This window comes from Zonotrichia leucophrys, chromosome 2, assembly GCF_028769735.1.
Source record: "Zonotrichia leucophrys gambelii isolate GWCS_2022_RI chromosome 2, RI_Zleu_2.0, whole genome shotgun sequence".
NCBI classification, from domain to species: Eukaryota; Metazoa; Chordata; class Aves; order Passeriformes; family Passerellidae; genus Zonotrichia; species Zonotrichia leucophrys.
Window position 1 is genome coordinate 68,811,941 of NC_088171.1, and position 19,812 is coordinate 68,831,752.

General features: G+C 37.3%; 1 protein-coding gene across 6 annotated transcripts in view; it reads left to right on the forward strand.

The window, feature by feature from the left end:
• The window catches only part of LOC135444131 (nascent polypeptide-associated complex subunit alpha, muscle-specific form-like), a 22,340-nt gene extending 2,942 nt beyond the window's left edge, over positions 1 to 19,398 (forward strand). The window contains exons 3-7 of one of the 6 annotated variants that reach the window (XM_064705357.1): positions 2,721 to 2,794; positions 3,932 to 4,059; positions 4,531 to 4,631; positions 17,526 to 17,640; positions 18,614 to 19,370. The gene's annotated coding sequence lies outside the window, so the exon portion shown is untranslated. Of the gene's footprint in view, positions 1 to 2,720; positions 2,795 to 3,931; positions 4,060 to 4,530; positions 4,634 to 5,956; positions 6,085 to 6,237; positions 6,348 to 17,074; positions 17,155 to 17,525; positions 17,641 to 18,613 lie in introns of those variants that run through there. The other 5 variants (XM_064705355.1, XM_064705353.1, XM_064705354.1 and 2 more) reach the window with 5 other exon arrangements.
• Positions 19,399 to 19,812: the final 414 nt, after the last annotated feature.

Here is a 19,812-nt window from a genome sequence, read left to right on the forward strand (position 1 = left end):
TGAGCAAAGAAAACATAAGAACTGTAAAAATTCTAAAAATGTGTTGTTCACATTTTGATGACGTTCATTCTGCAAAATCCTTTCTCATTTAATATTTTGGATTATGACTGTTTCTATTAGTAGTTGATAATTATAGTCCAGCAATTTCAGTATTAGTAGCTTTTTAATGACTCTAAACATTTCTGTGAAGGTACTTCTATCTAGGTGAATGCCTTTTATCTCTGAGTTTGGTGACATTTCTTATAGCTAAATATTATCTCCATTGATATATGAAGGACCTTGAGTAGCATAATCTGTCTCCTAAATCACAAAAGAACATTGTTCCAGTACTCTAGTTCTGTTCCCCTTTGCATTAATTACTAATGGCACTTTGGTACCAATTACACTTTTTTCCTCATTGCTTAAATAATGCTTCTGTTAGTAATTTCGAGTGCTTTGCCCTCCATAAAACTGTGCATTTACTGCTCACCTTCATGTCTGTAGGTAAAAATCTTGAATGGCAGTGCACAAAGGTAGTCTGGGCATTTTTCTGTTTAACCATTCGGTGTTGTGGGTGGTTGCAGTGATTAATTGATTTTAGCAAGGTTGCCCTGGCTGCTGCTGTGACATAACCCAAATTCTTGTTTCACGGGTTGAAATACTGCTTTGGTTCTGATTGCTCAGTATGGCCAAGTGAAAGAACAGGTGATTGTGAAATAAGGTGATGGCTCATGGGTGTGTGCTGGAGTTTGTGGCAGTGGTCAGGTAAGGAAACAGTCAAGTTAGGAATGTGGAAGAATGTGGAATGACAGGGCATCCTGTGGTTACAGCCAGGCATCTGTGTCATGATGGAGGGTTTAGATTAGATTATGAAGGGTTTTGATGGAAAGGTTTAGATTGCATTATGTGTTACACTGTCTGGTTTTGATGCCTTTGTTGTCTTTGGGATACATGGGCTCGTTCTGAGGTTTTTACTGCTTGACAGGGCAGGAGATAGAATTTTTTAAAAGGTTATAGCAGAATTTCTGGAGGAAAAGTAATTGAGAAATTGGCAATTTTTAGAACTAAAAACAAATCAGGTTTTTATTTGCTTCACAGTGAATTACAGCATCCCCTTGATTGTGACTGTAAGCCAAGAACAAGGCTGCAGTCCAATGTAACTTTTTCTCTAAGGGAGTAGGAAGGAAAGCACATGGAAAGCCAATTGAAATGCACACTATTTCAAAACAGAGATGACTACAGCAGTGAAAAAATGTATGAGTGCTTATACAAATTGTTGGTTTTTTAAGTGAAAGGAGAACTGCTTTTTATTAACAAATTACAAATTGTCTGTTGAATATTCTCATTCCTTTTGGGTGAGAGGTGTGGGGATCAAAAATCCACCTTTCTTACAACTGTAGTGAGAAAACCTGGGACTGGGATTCCTAAGATGCTCTTTTGACTATTTCCATTATGTGTGAGGGCAATGCATTTTGAAGGTTATATTACTATTCATTGCTATGATAACATGCAGAAGTTTGCTTTATTTTAGCTTCCTAGTAAAAAATCTAAGAAGTTAAATATTTAACAATTTTTTAGCTGTTGATAGTATTGTGGAATTGCAAACATTTTATATTTTTTTCTGAATATTGCTTGCATTTTTGTGATAAATGTGAGCAAAGAAAACCTTTCTAAATATTTTTTTAACACCATGCTAATTTCTATATGTTTTTGAGGTGCAGAAGAAACAATAAAGAAACTAAGAAATTTCAGCTTGCTGATGTTTTTCAGATGTTTCATTCCATTAAAGGAAACTTTAGTGTAAAATTATATGAAATTGTTTTCTGCTGATTCCTTGTGATTGTGGAGCTGATACAGTGAGAGGCTTCCTGTTGGTATGGGGGTGATTTTTGAAATAGTTTTAAACACAGATTTTAGCACTAAGCTAGTGTTTAACTTAGTATCAAGTTCTCACTGTAATTGCTAATGTTTTTTGGTACAATATGTTTGTTGTAGCTTTTAACCTACTTGAAAGCCTAGCTGGCTAGTGGAAAGCAATCTACAAATTGAATCTTAAATCTTAAAAAAAATGTCCAGAAGTTGCTGTGAAGCTGAGCTATTTTATATTGAAACCTTTACAAGAAAGGGTTAGTGATCTCAATTGCGTTTCCCTTTAAACAGAAATCCTCTGGGCAAAACCTGCAGCCTCCTACCACTACTTTCTCCAGACCAAATTTAGCCTGTCAGCAGATATGCTTAGAAGAAAAGGGACACATTAAGTGTTTTGTGTCTGCCACTAAAAATAATCCTTGAAGCTTGGGTATTCAGAGATAGCTGTTCCTTCAATATTTTTCATATGCTCCATAATTAACAACAAAATAACTCCACTGCAAGTGCATATTTTGCTAACTCATTTTTAATTGTGGTTTGAAATCTTTGAGAGCTCCTTGTTATTATGTTTTGGTTTGCTTTGGTTTTTGCTCTGTTTTGACACTTTGAGTGCACTAGGCATTCTTAGAGCTGAGCTAACCTTGGATTTGCTCCCACAGTCTCCATGATCAAATTATGTTGTCACAATCAATAATTGCTCTTTCTTCTTTAATGCTGTGCATCTCAGCCAAATTTGGCCTCATATTGCCTAAATAACCACAAAATACTTTAAAACTGCATAGGAGCTCAGTTTGAACATTTATGTTAATAACTTTAATGTGGATAAAAGTCTTTCTTCTATTTTAGATTAACATATTTGCTCTGGTTTTAAGCTACTGCAACAAACCATGGCTTTCAATACAGCTAAGGAATGGATCAAGGTCTGCAAGCATCTGTGCAAGCACAGGTACTGTTTCTAAGTGTACTGAATGCAAGATGTCAGGTTTTCTGCAGTTGTTTATTTCTCTTGCAGTTGTTTTTTTCTCTTTCAGTGCTAAATATTTGTGTAATACAAGTGTACATACAAATATATTTGCTTTAATTGATGGGAGAAGGCTTTAAAACTCATTGAGATAGATTAGAACAGTGATTTGAAGGGCAGGGAGGAAGGATTAGGGACTTCTTAGGGTTTACTTGAGGGCAGTCAGCAAGGATCCCCATCTTTCCAAGGCAGTAGGTGGGCTGGGATGTGGCAGCTGCATTGAGCTTGCAGCTGAGCAGCTCTTACATAGGTAGAGGAGAAAAGGCAACCTTCAGTGCAGGAAATCTGGATGGCAGAACATGATGGGGGTTTTGAGTACTTCTTAGGTTGATTTGAGTTTCTGGTGAGCTCATTTTGGCATTTGATAGTTGCTAGGTTGGATAGCCCTAACAGTCCCTGGCTTGAAGGAAATATATAAGCATTCTTCAGGAGGTGTCTTCTGTTAGAACAGTTGAAAGGCCACATTCCTGATGGAAAAATCTGTTGAGATTTGGCCTTTTCAATGTCTCTGAAAAATGCAGTGAACAATGACAATACCTTACTGCAGGAAGCTAATTGTGACAGACTGTTTTAGGGAGGCAGGGACAGGAACTAGGAAAACTTTCCAGTTTCCTTTGGCACCTTGCTAGCAAAGGTTTTTAATTGTTTTGTTGACAGCATAGAAAAGTTGTTGGCTACTGAGCACCAGTGGGGCTGGAAAACCTGTGAGGTGTTGCCAGAGATAAAGACAAGATGAGGAGATGAGCTTAAGTAGAATTTGGCGTGTTAGGAAAAGTGAAAATGGGTCATGGCAAAGTGGGCAAATTGTAAAATAATGGGGAGTCTCAGAAAATGAGAATAACTTGGGCCACAGTTTGGTCTGAAGTGAACAGAAGGATTTAGTCTCAAACATGTGAACCAGCATTAAATTAACAGGGTGCGCAGTCACTTCCATTTAATATTGCTGCCATTACTCAAATGACACTTAGTTGAAGCATCAGAGGGTTTTGATGTGTGTGTGTATGTGTATATATATAAAAATTCCCCAATGTGAAACCTGGCGTTAATGTTTTAACTTTTTAGGTATTTTGATTCCAAAAATGAAACAAAAAACTTGTCGAGTGTTGAAAAGAAAACAAAATCTCAAAAAAAAAGAAGAAATTAAGAGAGCTCTCAATACAGGTCAAAAGGCCAAGCACTCATCTGTGTGGGTGGGTACACTTGCAAAATCTTCAATTGCCTGATTTGCCTGTATGCAAATTTCTGCTCCCAGTGATCCTTTTGAAATTCAGTGTGTAGAACGGGTAGTGCTTCATTAGCCTTGCTTTATTCTTGAGAGAGCAGAGTAGATATACAAAAAACAATGAGATTAAGGTTACCAAGGCAACTGATTTTTGCAATTTAATTTTGGCAGTATTTAATTTTTATTTCTTGTCTTAGCAACATTAATGAGTTGAGGCTTAGAGTTTTTTAATACAGCTTTTATATTATGTTGTAGGAAATACATTGGGAATTTTCCTTAATGTGCTAAAATAAATGACCAGAAATGTTGTTTGCTTTAGCAGTATGTACTGCTGTATGTTCTGAGTTCCTAGGTTCTACATTGCTATACCCCATGAATGTGCCATACAGTGGCTACATAAAAGTTCACATATTTCTTCCCTATGTCCTGTGACATGCAGACCCTTCAGAGTTCCTGGCTTCAGCTCCCTCACAACATCCTTACATGTGTTGGTGGTATCTTGACTAAACCATGCTGGTGCACACTGAATTGGAGAGTCAGGTAAGTGTTTGTTTATGCTTGAATACAGTACATGAAAAAAGCAATAATATTCTTAAATATTTTTTAATCTGTACGTGGTCACAAAAGTGGCAATTTATCTTCCCTTTTCTCTTAGTCACTAGAAACTCCAGAATCCAGCAGTATTTGTAATCTGATGCTTGCTGTGTCATCACATTAAAAGGTGTAGGCAAATTAATAAATAAGGCTTGGTGACACTGGGTGAGGAAAAAGTCTTTAAATTTTTCTTTCTGTAAACAGCTGTCTGCTGAAATCTCACATGATCAAGTTCTGCTTTTTACAAATTATCTTCAGAGTTGGTACTTCTGTTTTGAGATTGATTTATTTATATAACAGCTAACATCAGCTTTTATATCTTGTTTGTAAGCTTTTGGGAGGGTGGTGAAAGGACAATTTTGGTATTTTGGTACTTTGTTGCTTGTACAAAAGCAGTAATATACAAACTATGTCAGCACCAAAAAATGAATCAAATTAAGTTATTATGTGCCAAATGATACTTGCATGGTTGAAAGTATTTAATTTACTCTGAAACAAACACTGGGTATCTTCTCAATCATGCAATGAGCTTTTTCCCTCGTAATTTTACAAAGTATGGTCTATATATTTAAAAGTCTATGCAGCACTCTATTTCTTAAGACTATATCTTAGTTTGACATTTCACTGATCTTTGTATTAGTCTTAACGATGTAATTAGCATTTTATGTTATTTTAACAATTTTTGGATATTCATAACATAATGAAAATAAACTCCTTGTAGCATGGTAGCCGTATTATGTTAAAAGGTTGTTGTTCTTTATCTGCATGTATTATAATCACTGGAAGTTAACATGAGGAAACTTAGAAAAGATAGGAATGTTAGAAATGTGCATTGTAGGATAAATTTTTTATATGATAAAAACATGGTAATCTGGTAGAACAAAGTGATTCAGGTCAAATGAGAAACCTGAAAATCATGTTTCTCCTTCCTGCATTGTCACTTTTAAAAAGAAAGGCATATTTATTGTCATGGCAAGTACATGAAACACAATAGTAACTTTTCAAATGCTGTCATTTTTATGACTATAATTTGTGCTTACCTAATTTTGTTTTATCTTTTGTTGTGCTGAGCAGCACTTTAGCAATTTTATAATGCAACTGTGCATCCAGTAATGATAATCTGTATTTCCAAGATGTGTGTGAATGGCAGTTAAACATTTCTGTAAATCACTTGCCAATTCATTGTATTTGCAGTATACACAAAAATAAAATCGAGCAGTTCATTCCTCAAAATTACTTATCTTTAACTTGCATCTAATTTTGCCCTACAGGTTAAAAAAACCCCAAACAGCACAACAACGAACAAACAAAAACCAACTCAAACAAATTACTTTTCTTGAGAAGCTCTATTTTATGTCTGTGTCACAAACATAGCACAGAATGAGGAGCAAGGTTTATGTTCTCTACAGCTTTGTCTTTCATCACCTGACATTTTCATATCTCATTTTTTAAGTCTTCCCATGACTGATGGAATTATAAAATATTGTTATCATGTATTTTGGGTTTCTTTTTCAATTAGTTTACTTAGCTTATTTCTTAAATGGCAATCCAGAGAAGAGTTGAAGGAGCATATGGAAAATTTCAGAGCTGCTACCACTGTTTTGTCTTCATTTTGGGATGAAGTATTCAAAACCAGACATCAATTGAAAGGACATCACAAACAAATCTATTGTGAAGAAACAACAAACCCACAAATGAAAGAGAATAAAAAAGCCTGAAGATAATCCTGTGTGTTTCAAGAAAAAAGCAACTTGAAAGAAGGATTCAAGCTAATATAAGTGTAGCATGTACAGTAGGTATGATCAATATTATAGCAAAACTTGCTATTTTGTTTCTTAATTGCAGAATATTTGGCATGTATATTTATCTGCTGATTTACTTACATATTTTTGTAAGAAAGTTGCTCTTTGATAGCCTAAATAAAAAGAGCTGCCTCCTACTTGATTTGTGATATTACCAGTCTTTGGAGTAAATTAAGCATTTGCTGATCAAAAGGTGCAGCTAAGGTTTTCTGCTGCAGTTTGTTGCAGGCAATAACAAAGTACAACCCCTGAAATAGACTCTTTCAGGAGCCAAGACAAATGCTGTGAGACTTCTTGGAATTCTGCAAGTTTACTAGGTGAAAAATCAGCTTCCTTTGCATCATGGCTGCATTTTTAAGAGGACAACTAACTAAAGCACCAATTTTATCAGTTAATGTAAAATTCTACTTATCTGCACTTGTAAGAGTTAACATCAAAACTTTGCCTTACCTCAAGTGCATCCTTTCTTCCTAAGAGATTTTGAGAAGGCATTTGATATTTTCCTGTTATTCAGAAAAGATCTCTTTTTCTTTGATAAAGAAGATAATAATCTCTAGCAGCCACCTGTCCACGAGTTGACATTACAAAATATTCTGATAGCTTTTCTAATATTTAGGTAGAGAAGCTTGAGTACATCTCTTTCTCCAAGTTTCTTCTAAGTATGTACATTTGGCTTGGGGTGTTTTCTCTTTTTGTTGTTGTTTATGGACATACATGTCTGTTACATTGTCAGAAAACATTTTTATGATAGTTTAACAAAAGAAGTCACTTTCTTACTTTCACAGTTGTGTATCATAAATTAATTCAAATCATCAAAGCTTTTTCCCCAAAGGCTTCTTTATCCCACTGTTTTCTAGGACTTAAATAATTGGTCTATACTAAATCTGGCTTTTCTCATTTGAAGTTGTTATTGCTCATGTGGAAAGAAATAAATGCATGTTTTAGCAGCTCTCTGAAATAAAAAGAAAGCAAAACTGAAATTTGGGTTCAGCTAGTCAAAGATCTAATTGCCTGAAGTGGGCTGAGCATTTTTGTTAGCAAGCAGGGAGCAGACCAGTGTGCTGATGACATACCTTGCACACAGGCATCTGCCTTAGGGGCTTCTCTAAAATCAAGTAGTCAGTTAACAGAATTATCTCTGTTTTAAGTGGCAGAAGTATAATGTTAAGCACTTCACATCCTTACAACAGTTGCTTGTGGAGTTACACTGGAGTATAACAACCCAAATTTTATCTGAGGTTACATATGAAATGTGTCTGATTTTTACAGCTCTGTTTTGAAGGAAAAATGAGCTTTTATGGACTGGATCTCTGGAGCTCTCCCTGGAAGAGGGAGATTAAGAATTTACTTGAACTTTTCATACCTACTTCTTACTTGAGCTTTGCTTGACTTTTGTACAGCAAAACAAACTTCATGTCAACACCTTTCATTTCCTACAGTCCCCCTGAGGTGCAAACTCATAAAAGTGGCATTGGCTGTAGTCCCAGCCTGCAGCTGTCCTGTAATTCTTTCCACTCAAGGCCTTGTCCCCAGAGCAGAATGGGATCTGTTGGGAATCACAGGCAGCTCAGTGGTGTGTCCTGCAGCACACATGGAATAGCTGGTGGCAGAAGGGTGTGAGGATAACCCTGCTGTGCTCACTGTGACTGAGAGCACAGGCTGGGCCCTGCACACGGCTCCAGAGTGCCAGAGCAAGCAGCCTCATTTTCTCTTCGTCCCTCTCCTTATGCCCAGATTAACTGATGCACATGGGAAGTATATTTTAGAGTCTATGGATACTGCAAAACTTCAAGGAATTCCTTTAAACTGAGAAAGATCTGCTGTCAGGAGGTTACCAGCAAAGTGCTGGACTTGAAAATCCAGCTGTGTTCCTGGCCGTCCTCTGGCGCTTTGTTTGTTTTCCTCCAGGAGGGGGCAGCAGATGAACAACATCAGGGGCTGTTTCTTACTTTTCAAACGCTTTCCAGTGTCCCCCTCTGCCTGTGAATCCCAGCAGGGACTCCATACCTACGGGAGGGTTTAAAATTATAATTCCAACCTGTTTGCTGCAACGATAGCTGGAATCCATGAATCGGAAGTCTTCATTCTGTTCAGTGTTAAGCAGTAGAATATATTCAGCAAAATCTATCTCAAGTTTATGGAAAGGGCAGTTCAGTATTGAGAGTTAAGATTTTATGACATGGCAGTAGGTGTGTATATATTTTAGAGGATAAAATAACCAAGCAACCCAACACCATGAGCTTCTTTTCTATCAAGTTATATATTACAAGTCAAAATAATGTTCTCAAAGTTTTATTTTCTGATGAGAGAGAAAAGACTAAGAATGCACTGAATCTAGGGATGCTTTTCATTCGTGTGTAATGAATGTGCTCATGTACATTCTGTGCTTGTGCATTCTGCTGACAGAGCATGGGAGTTAAAACCCTCAATTCACAGCAGTGCTAATGATGCTAAAGAATATAACCAAATTTTATTGCATTATTTCAGCCACAAAGTGCAGGTTTATCATCTAAAACTTTATGGAGGTGTACAATATTACTGACTGGGAGTACAGTGGAGTCTTTTAAAACTGTAGGGAAAATGCTGATTATTACATACCATTGTGAATTTCTTGAAATTGTGAGGCTGTAATTCTGTTTAGGTTACAGATCAAGCAGTTAACAAAGAGCCACAGAGAGAGAGCAGTCAAGACTTTTCAGCTGCTAAATTTTATCCAGTACTTTATATAAAGAAAGAAAAAACACAGTGGCTTCTGTGACTATCAGCTGCTGTAATCAGCGTTCAGTAGCTAACTGGGAAGAATTAAACTAATTCCTAACAGGACTGATTCACTGATAGACTTGCCTTGATGATTTTCATTAAAATCATGTTGTAATGCATGTGAGACCTTTATGGAGCCTAAAACTTTATCAAGTGACTTGACTTTTTCTTTTCTGGTGATTTTCCTTTTCAAAGATTACAAATGTTTAAGAGGAGGGGAGGAGATAATGACAAAGATTTATTCAGAATGGCACAACTTGCCTTTCAGAGTTGCCTTTCATCTTAAATCCCACTCTTTAAATCACAGATTTTTATATATAGGCTTTATGGTTCTACTGAAGTCACTGATTTAGCACCTTCTATGCATCAAACACTTCAACAACTCCCCTGAGTATTTAAGTTCCCTCATGCAAGTCCAGGGCTTTTATTCTTTGAGCAATGTAAGCTTTATTTTTCTAGTGCAGGAAAGATCCACACAAATAACTGATGATGAAATTCCCTTTTTCCTCTTTCTTGTTTTGAATACTGTTGCATAAAATAACTCTATGAGTCATTCTTGCTTTGTGAAGTAATTAGCAGGAAGACTTTTACCAGTAGAAGTCTTGAGCATAGTATAAATTAATTCCATAGTATTCTAAAACACTTGATTTTCTGAGTGTCTGGACTTGAATTGCCTTTGCAAATATGTCATTAAAATAGCTCTGATTTCCTTATAGAGTGTTTAAAGGATGAGTAATCTTGTTTATTACATCTAATATATGAATGTGTTGCATATTTTTGGGAATAGTATTTACTCAGTTATTAATTATTTACAGTGTGTTTTGAAAGGACATTGTTTCCTTTTGCTGGAAAGGTCCATAGTCTGGATAGGTGTGTAAGCACTTTTTAAACCTGCTATAGTTGATTTTCACAGGACAAGGATTTTAAACTTCCATGCTTGCATTCTTTCTTTGAAATTATTGTGTGTTAAAGATGTGATTTTAAAGCATAAAGACTTGTGCTTGAATTTGTGAGCAGCCAGTGCTTCCTCTGTTGTTCCTGAGGTATACTGAGGATGGTCAGGGGGATAATCCAGAAAAATCAATGAATTTGGGACAACAGATCTGTAATCTGCATTGGCTTTTTCAGATGTTTTTACCATTTCCCTTCCAAGGAATTTTCTCTTTGTATATTAGCACATACATAATTTTCATATGGAGTTTTTTTCCCCCCTTTTTAAATAAATTCCATTTGCAGGCCTGCAAGAGTAACAGGTCATATAGCAGCAATAAAAAAAATTCTAGAAAACTTTGGCAGACCATTCAAACATCAAAATAGAATAATCCAATATGATCATGTTGCATTATGCAGTATTGGCTGCTAGGAATTTAATTCAACACAGCAAACCATGGCATTTTGGGAATATAAATAAATAATTGAAACATAATAAACTGAAGTATTTCATTGTATACAGGTCTGATAAGAATCTTTGTGCTCTTATCTTTCCCACAGTGGTATGAATCTTTCCTAATAGCTTTAGATACTGATGATAAAACACATTAAAAGCCTAAATTAACACAGCAACTGAGAAATGTAATCCCTCCAGACCACTTACACAGGAAGAATAGGTGATGATTTTCCAGCTGTGACAGGGTTCATTTCCTTTCTGACAGGAAGCATTCTTGTAGTTAGCTTTCCAGAAACCCATGGGAATGCATGCTGGCATCAAGGCCCTTCACTGGGAGTAGGGCACAAGGTCTCTCTGACCCAGCAGGTGCAAACATAGGTGAATTGCATGGATGTCCTCTTCATGTTACCACTTGTGTAAATTGCTCAGGGAGGAAAAATAGTACTCTACTGTTGAGTATTGAGTGCTGTGTAGGAGTGATTATTTTGTGGCATGAAAAGGATTTCTAGAGAAAAAGGGTATTTTTCCCCTACTGGTAGTTTTCTCTCTTATGTTGAATATGCAAAAACCAAACACTGTGACCCTGATTTAACAAAACAGGTGAATTTTTAACTGATGGTTTTTTAATGGCAATTTGGGATATTGATCTTTAAGGATGTGTTTGATCCTGTTTTAGAATTTGTGTTCAGAAGACACCTATGTAAAGATATAAACACTGCAAAGACAAGGACTGCTTATGTTCCTGCCTTGATAACTGAAAAGGGTGTCTTTGCTAGTTCAGAGGGATGTGGACTTTAACCACACCTTTTTTTTCCTCTTCTGCTACTCTACAGCCAGATTAGAAATAGGAATGTCTTCTCAAGACTTCTAAAATCAACTTGCACATATAGGCATATTTGAAGATTTTCAATATCATAGAGTTGGATTTCCACCTTGACTACATTCCCTTTCATTTTCTGGAAAGCTTCCTACTTCAGCCTTTTGTTTTGAACTTCATTGAACCTCTGTCAAAGGCCCAGTCTCTTGTGACTGATGCTCTGACAGTCTTTCTGACTCAACTAAGTGATTTGTTCAAATAAACTTTGCATTGCCATGGTTATAGTAAAGCCATAATTCTGAGGGTAAAAAAAAAAAAAAGGCAGCTACATTAGAAATTCTGACTTACACAGAAGAAAGTACCTTGTAGCACTATCTGCTTGAAACTGTGTTGTCATCTTATTGCAGGGGTTCCATACTGTTGTCTCCTATCGCAGAAGTTTTATACACTCTTGATGGTTTCTTGTGGACAGCTCCTCCAAGCACTAACACTTCTTTTCTTCACAAAGCAGCCAACTGAGCCCAGTTCCCTTCTCAACCAGCCACCCACTCTTTTATAGCACTCCTCTCATTGGTTACAGCTGTGGCGTGTTAAAGTCAGGCCTCTTCCTAATCTTTGATCATTGGCCCAGCTGCAACTCCTTAGGGATAAGATTACTTTTTACACTATCTTTATTTACTTATATTCTGTCCCCCTATAGAACTGTTGGCTCCATTCCATCTTGTTGGTATTTAAAAAGTGAAGCTTTCCTTCTTTCTTCTGAATTGAGCATTTTACAGGATTAGAAAATAAGGTTAAGTGAATGTATAGGATGGAAAGAGGCTATGTTGGGTTAAAGCTCTCCCAAAACCTACTTGGGGTGTGCAGTGAATGGGTGGACAGGACAGTGGGAGCCAATTTGATGCTTGTGATAATACTTAAATAAAACAGCTTGTGGAGAACTTGTCCTATAGGACCTGGCAGCGTAGTGGATGGGGAATATCCACCTTTGTCCTTAGTGGCAGAATTACCTTTCCCTGAGTTGAAGAAAGGAAACACTGGCAGTCACTTGGCAGGAGCGTGGCGCTCCAACACTGGAGTGCTGTGGGTGGTGCTGCATCCTGGAGCCGCGGCATCACTCAGGGTGCCACAGGAGAGTAGGCAGATGCCTGGCAGGAAACCTGGGTGTGAAGGGGGCTGATAGACATCTCTTGCTACTGGGACAGATGGCTCTCAGTCTCTGTGGTAGCAAGTGTGCCATGTCTTCAGAGACAGACATTTGCTCTATTAAATATTCTTAGCTTATGTGGAAGCCAACTGACAGGCCTTCAAAAGTTACAGGAGAAGGAAAGTGATGGGCAAAACAGCTTCTGCTGGGAGGTGTCTGGGCAGTGTGGCCAGGCACTGTTAATGGTGTTTAGGTGCATAAGTAAACAAGTGCCCAAATCCCTGCAAAATAAATTAAACTCTTGCAAAAAAAAAAAAAAAATGAAGACAGTCACTGTTGAAAAGAACAATTGCAAATCTTGAACTGCCTTCTATTCTTCGTTATGCTGCTATGTGACCCACAGCAAGCACATGTAACTAGTTTTAGGAAGCTACTTATTACCTAGGAAAATAAAATTTGCTACCTTGACAGCTGCTCATGAACATGATGTCAGCCTCTTCCTGTTCATTTCCCCATCGACAGTTGGAGGTAAACCTAAAGAATGTTGGCTATGCAGTGGTCATGCAATGCATTAATTCTTGAAAGATAACAGTGGCAGAACTGGTACAGAAGAGATGCTTGTAATTATGCTGGAGTGAAATGCTTGAGGAGAATTGTTACTTGATTCTTAAAATATGTTCACTTTTCATTATTTTTTTTAACTCAAATGTTTTCATTGTTTGTTTTATTTTTGGACATAAAAATGAGAATTGTTTTGCTTATGTGGGGCTTGTCCTCTATTCAACTCTGACCATTCTGTGATTCTGTCTCATTTTTGCAGTCTGTGCTTTCTTCCTGATTAGGTTCGTTTCAGGTTCTCCACTGTAAGACTAATATTTCAGAATTTTCATACAAGTGTGAAATTAAACATTGTAAATTAGATTTTGTCAGTGGGAATGTAAATGAAAGGGGTGGCCTGTCCTTTAAGAACATGCCTCTCAATGTTTTTGTTTTGAAAGTCATTCTTTTCCTTTGTATTTGTGACCTAAATGTTCTGCTTGATGGCTTTACAGAAAATTCTTTGTGTTTTCTTCATTAAGTTAAAATTATTGTACCTTAATGTAATTTCCTATTGCTTTTTGAAAATTTCCTGTTCTGCTACATTTCCACTTTCTGGAATTTGTTTGGTTTTAGCTGGTGGCATAGAATACACTTGAAGCTGTCCCTCTGAACTTTGATTCAGAAGAAAATATCAAAACTCAATTTGGAAATGGTTCTGGCCAGTCTATCTTGGTTAGACTTGTGGTTGAAGCCAAATTTAGATGCAGTAGGTTTGCTGCTGGCAAAACAGACTGCAACCTTTAAGTGCCCAGAGCAGTGCCTAAGATCATGCTTCATTAGCAACAGGATCATGTGAAAGATGAGCTGTGGCTTGGAGGATGTGCTGTAAATGCTGATCCCCTGATACTCTCCTGAATTTCCCACACACTTGGCGTTTGCCTGGAAGATAAAGCATCCTTCCTATTGCTTTTCATTTCCTGGTAGGCGGGAAGCTTTCCAAATGTGAGTGCTGCTCTTGTGCCACTATGGTGGCACTTGCAAACACATGCAAGTGAGAGGCCCTACAAATGTTGGCTGAGCTCGTAGAGTTGGTAAGTGTAAATAATCCCTCTGCCAGACAAATTCTGTAAATCTGCTGGCTTGTAAAAAATGCCAAAATCCCACGCTTTAAGGTATGCACTCCTACTCAAGCCAAGCATTTACATATATTCCTGTTGGGACCTTGGCTCTGTGCAGCCTTTTTTGCTCAAGGGAATTGCCTTCTGGCTCTTCTTTACAGCTCTCTCTGTATCTAACTACCACATAGACCTTGCTGGAACATGAATGGAACACTAATGGGATAAATACAAAAATATCCAGTAGGTGACAGTATCAGTGCATGTGTGTGAAGGGGTACTGGGGCAAGTGGTAGTAACTTACATTAAAAAACCAAAAACGTGTTCATTCACTAATTTTATGTCTTAATTTGGTGCTTTGGGCTCACTACACAGTTTTTTCACTGATTTGTCTGCAACTTCGCTTGTTGTGTTTTGGTTCCACCGCCCCACCCCGCCCCCGCGGATTGAGGAAATGATCGCATTCTTGGTAGTGCTAAACACATCTCCTCTTGCAGTGTTGGCAGGGCGTGTCTTGTGATAAGTGGGAGCACTAGCTGGTCCTAGCAAAGCCGAAATACATGTTCCAAATACGTACTTAGCAGCCTTATCGGATGTTTAAATGTTAAATTCATGTCTGTTTAAACCCTTTACACTAAATAGTCTTTTTTTTTTTCGTTTTTTTTCCCCCAAAGCTGAAAGATTTAAACTAAGATAAGCAAATGTCCACGAGTTCACTTCTTAAGGTGTGCAGTGGTTGGTGGAGAGAAGGTTTGATTAGCTTGGGTTTGTTACTTATGTAACAAAGAATAAAAAGCTTAATCTATTCTGGTTCTTTAGCTGTCATAATAATGATAGCTCTGATTACAAAACTAGTGCTGTGTTTGGAGAGTCTTTTTGAAATCTGGAAACACATTTATCAAAAGTGATAAAACACCTTGAGTTTAAAGTAACCTTCTTCACCCAGAGCTTTTCAATATCTGGTAATGGAATAACAGGCTAAAACACTTTTTCCTAGCTTTTGTGGCAGGTGGGCAAAAATGCAGAATTGTAAACATTATCCAAGTGTTGTAACAAAAAACTGAATGAAATTCATATAATGGAATGATGACTTACTGAACTTGTTACAACGATTTCCTTAGTGATTGGATACAACTTAATGACAGGGAGCTATACTCTTTAAGTCCTGTGCAACTAAAATTCCTTTTAAAAGTAAGCCATTCTGTAATATCTGTCATGGTATTTTGTCTCTTTCTGCAGTATTACTTTAGAATCTTTTTTTTTTCATTTACTTGTAATAAATCGGTCCTTCTTACAGGGACCAACTACTTGGCTGCTTGCAAATTATCAATGTGCCTCCTTCCACCAGCCTGCTTTGCCCTGTTAGGTGCATGTTAGCCATCATGATACTATAAACACTTGCATGCCCCACTTCTGCTGTGAAAATGGTTCCATTGGAAATGAATAGAATTTTTCTTTAATAAGTCAAAACCTTATAAGGACAGTCTTTGAGATCAGGAAGTGAGTAACTTAACTAGTGTTCATTAAAGTAAACAATTACACTGTCTAGAAGTACTCTTTTGTTGTATGTGAAATCTGTACTTAAAAAATATTTAGTTCTTATCTGCATAATGTTCCTGACCTAAATAGTTGGGATGTTTGGAATTGCCACTTGTGAAAGACACTGCCTGAATTGGGTAAATACAGTTAAGGCTGGGGTTTTGTTGTGTTGCCTTTTTTTTTTCTTACATAGATTATTTCACGTCTGTGTTGGTCTTAAGATTTGCAAGCACAATAGGATGTAACACCCTCTACTTCTGAAATTGTATAAAAAACACAATAAAATTTAAGAATACTAAAGAAAAAAAAAGAAAGAAAAAAAAAGAAAGAAAAATCAAGACAAACCTCACCCAGTCCCCAAGTGTACACTTTGCACCCACACAGAACCCAGTGGCTGATTCAGTGGGCTGTGTTCAAAAGTGAGGTGTAAAGAGCAGAAATAACACACAGATCTGAGTGTAAGCAAGACTGAGGATGGCATAACTGCAGTGATGAAATATCCTGAAAAGTGTAATCTATAAACCTATACAGTATTCTCATATAGTTAATGAATAAATAGAAATTGTTTCTTGATACTCAGTTAGAAAAGACTGCATCTTTACATGTGTTGATACTTGGACATATGTGTGTGAGTATGTGACTGGGCTGTTCACAATGATCTTTTACTTTAAGGCTTTTGTCTTATCAAGAGCTTAGGGCTGCGTAGAAGATGGGATGTAAATTTGCTTGAGATATTTGCCATATTAGTGACTTGGAAGAGGCAGATGACTGCTTCTGATGGCACAGAATCAGACAGGTTCACATTTTTTGTAGCTTTGCTGTCAAAGACTGCAAGAAAATTTCCTGAAAATTCTGTGTTTCTGATGATAGTAGAGATGGCAAGGGTTCTGTGCTGCTCTAAAGTAACGTATGGGAAAATGTTTCATCTTTTGTATAAATCTTAGTATGAAAATGGATTTTTTTTTTGTTTGCTAGATCAACCAATTAAATTTTTTGTTAGGTGTGAAGGAAAAGGATATATGCTTTCCTATTAAGCATACTTGTAAGGAAGTTTTGGGGTTTTTGTGGCTTGTATTCATGTAATAGCACCACCACCCTATAGTAGAGGTGGCCTTTGAGTCCTAGTAAAATATCAGTGTTATACTTGAATATCTGTATGTAGGCCTTGCCCCGGTAGGTCCCAGTTGTTCTTGATGGGCTGCAGCTGTGATGTCCTTAATTGGGCAACAGCTGTGGCCAATGAATATAACTGGGATAAAAGGGGATGGGCTGGCTGCTCAGGGAGAGCCTTGGAGGAGCTCTGATGAAGAAGCAGGAGAAACACTGCTGTGAAGAGCTGTGTGTGAGAAAACCACCCAGAAGGTATGGGACTCTAGAAATAGGATAACAACACCACCCAAGTACCACTACCCCAAACAGAGAAAACCCATTAATACTGGCATCACAAGCTGTGAGGTTTTTAAACTAGTATGGTTTATTAGTCTAAAAATCAGTATGAAATTAAGTTTAGCCAACTTAATTGTTTAATCTGGCCTCTATAGTGGGTCCCCTTCTACACTCTGGGAGAATGATGGGCATTGCTACAAGACATCATAATTTCATATGAAACATCACTAAAATGTGTGGGCTATTCACCTGTTAGGATTTCTTACTGCCTGCCAACAGTTAACTTTGCAGGTAAAATTTAGAAGGTAATACACCAGTTTGCTAACAGTAGGTGTATCCTCCTATAGGTGATTTTTTTCAGTATCTTACCTTGTGGGTCTGCAGAGTGCTGCCAGAATAACTGGATCCTCAATATTTATTGAATGGAAACCTTAAATTCAGAGAAGTTGATGTTACAGATTGGTAAGTTTGGGAGTCTCGCTGTTTGATGTTAGGTCACAAGTGCTGAGACTAACTCACAAGTCACAGACTGAATTCTCTTGTAACCTGCGTACAGCTGTATTCTTGGCTGGTCTTGCATGAGGGAAGTGACAGAACCCAAAGGTTTGGGTTCTTGATTTGGTATTCCTGAAAATGAAAGAACTCAAGTTTTGATTAGTATCAAAGGATAATTACGCTGTCTCAGTGTAGGATTTTGACCCATAGTAAATGTGTGGCAAATCTCACATTTTAATATAGAATAAATCCTTGACACAATCCAGTATTTGTGTTATGTTTAAGTTCTTTATTCTGATGTATGTCTTTCTGTCATAATGCAAAATAGGTAGAATATATGACAACTAGAAGTTCAGAGCAGTTTGTAGCTTTCACTACACTGGACTGGAATTATCTGCACACACAAAAGTGTGCAGCTCTGGTGTAGGAAGTTGCATGCTGGAGCAATTGTATCTGAAGGATCTAAATGCGTATAGGTTCTATTAAGATGGTAAAGTAAATTGGGACATTTCTGTTTGTAGGAGTTTAGATTTTTTTATTGTCTCTGTGAAGGTTTTATTTTTAAAGAACAGATACATCCACAGCTGCACAACTGAAATAGAAATACTGCTGAAAACATGGTGCAACTGTCTCTAACTTACTCCAGTAGTAGGAAAAAGGTGGAAGGCATCATCTTGCTTGTGTAAAAGGAGAGGCACTTTAGTGTAGAATCTCTCACTTGGGAATACAGCCAAGCTGTCAGTGAAATTGCTCAGGAGAACTGCTCTGGTGCTGGGCAGAGCCAGGAGATCTTGCTAGGGATGGCTCGTGCTCTGACCCACTGTTTGGGTATTTTGGATTTGTGAGCACTACAGCTCGAGATTGACAGGTTGTGTTTGTGCAGTGCTCGCTCACTGCTGCTGGTGGTAGTCATCACTGAGATAATTCTGTTTTATCACAGCTTTCTGAAGAGCTTGGACTTTCACACAGGCTGACATCACGCTGGCGATTAGGTGTTTGGCCGTAGTTTTTGCTGCTCTTCTTCCCCTGACAAGCAACTTCTTTGAGAATACCTGAAGGAATATCACCTGAGTTCAGGAATCTCATTAACCTGTTTCCAGGCCATCTTTACCCTCAAACCACTTCCTGTGGTACATTAGGTTCCTTAACTTCCCCCAAGCATTCCAGCAAAGGAGGAAGTTGTTGGTGTTGTCAGGCTTTCGTGCTGAAAGCCAGGGGTTATATGTAAGAAAAGAAGAAATGGTTCTTCTGCAGCAATTAAAAGCACTAAGAGTGGTCTTTCCAAAGTGCTTTGCATGGGGTATGGTACAGGTGGTAACTCCAATGCTGAGAGGATTCTGGGATTTGTCCTGTCCAAAGGGTGAATGTGTTGATTTCTGTTCTGGTTACCTCTTGTTGATACATTCTGCTTACTTACAAATCAAAAGCTTGACATTTCAAGGCAGGATCAGTTGAAATGTGTCAAAGCTGACAGTGAACCTTACAAGTGGTTTCTTCTTTTCATCTTTCATTTTCAATACAGTCTCTATATAGAACAGTAAATGATTCAGGAAAATGTACTGATGCTGTAGCATTCGATGGAGTAAACAAAATTCACTGAATCTCTCCATGGTTACTTTTTATAACAAAATGAGTATATTATCATAAGCTTTTCCAATGTTGAAATAAAAATATAAACTATTGAAATATGATATCAAATAAACTTGACTTAAAAATTCAGTGGCTAAGTATACCTGAATCTTATTTAGTCAAATAGAAATTGGTTTTTAAAATGGCTTTACTCTAGGACTCCACATTTATTATTTGACTGTGGTTTAAAAAAACCTGTGGGGATAAAAAACCCTAGTATCACAACTTTCTACAAGACAGAAACACTGTTCTCTGAAACACAATTGTGAAGAATATACTACTACAACAGGATAAAAGTTTTCCTTCAGGTAAATTGTAGATTTCTTGATTTACAGGAAAATGTTATTTAGAGGCTTATGTGGAGAGAAGTTACTGGCAATTTGTAAGTAGAATCTCAATGAAAGAATTCAAGAAAAAAATTAAGAGAAGAAAATTGTCACAGTAAGAAACTGGTAAGCATCCACAGTCTCATCTTCCTGTTGTACATTTGGCACAGAAAAGATTGTAGAT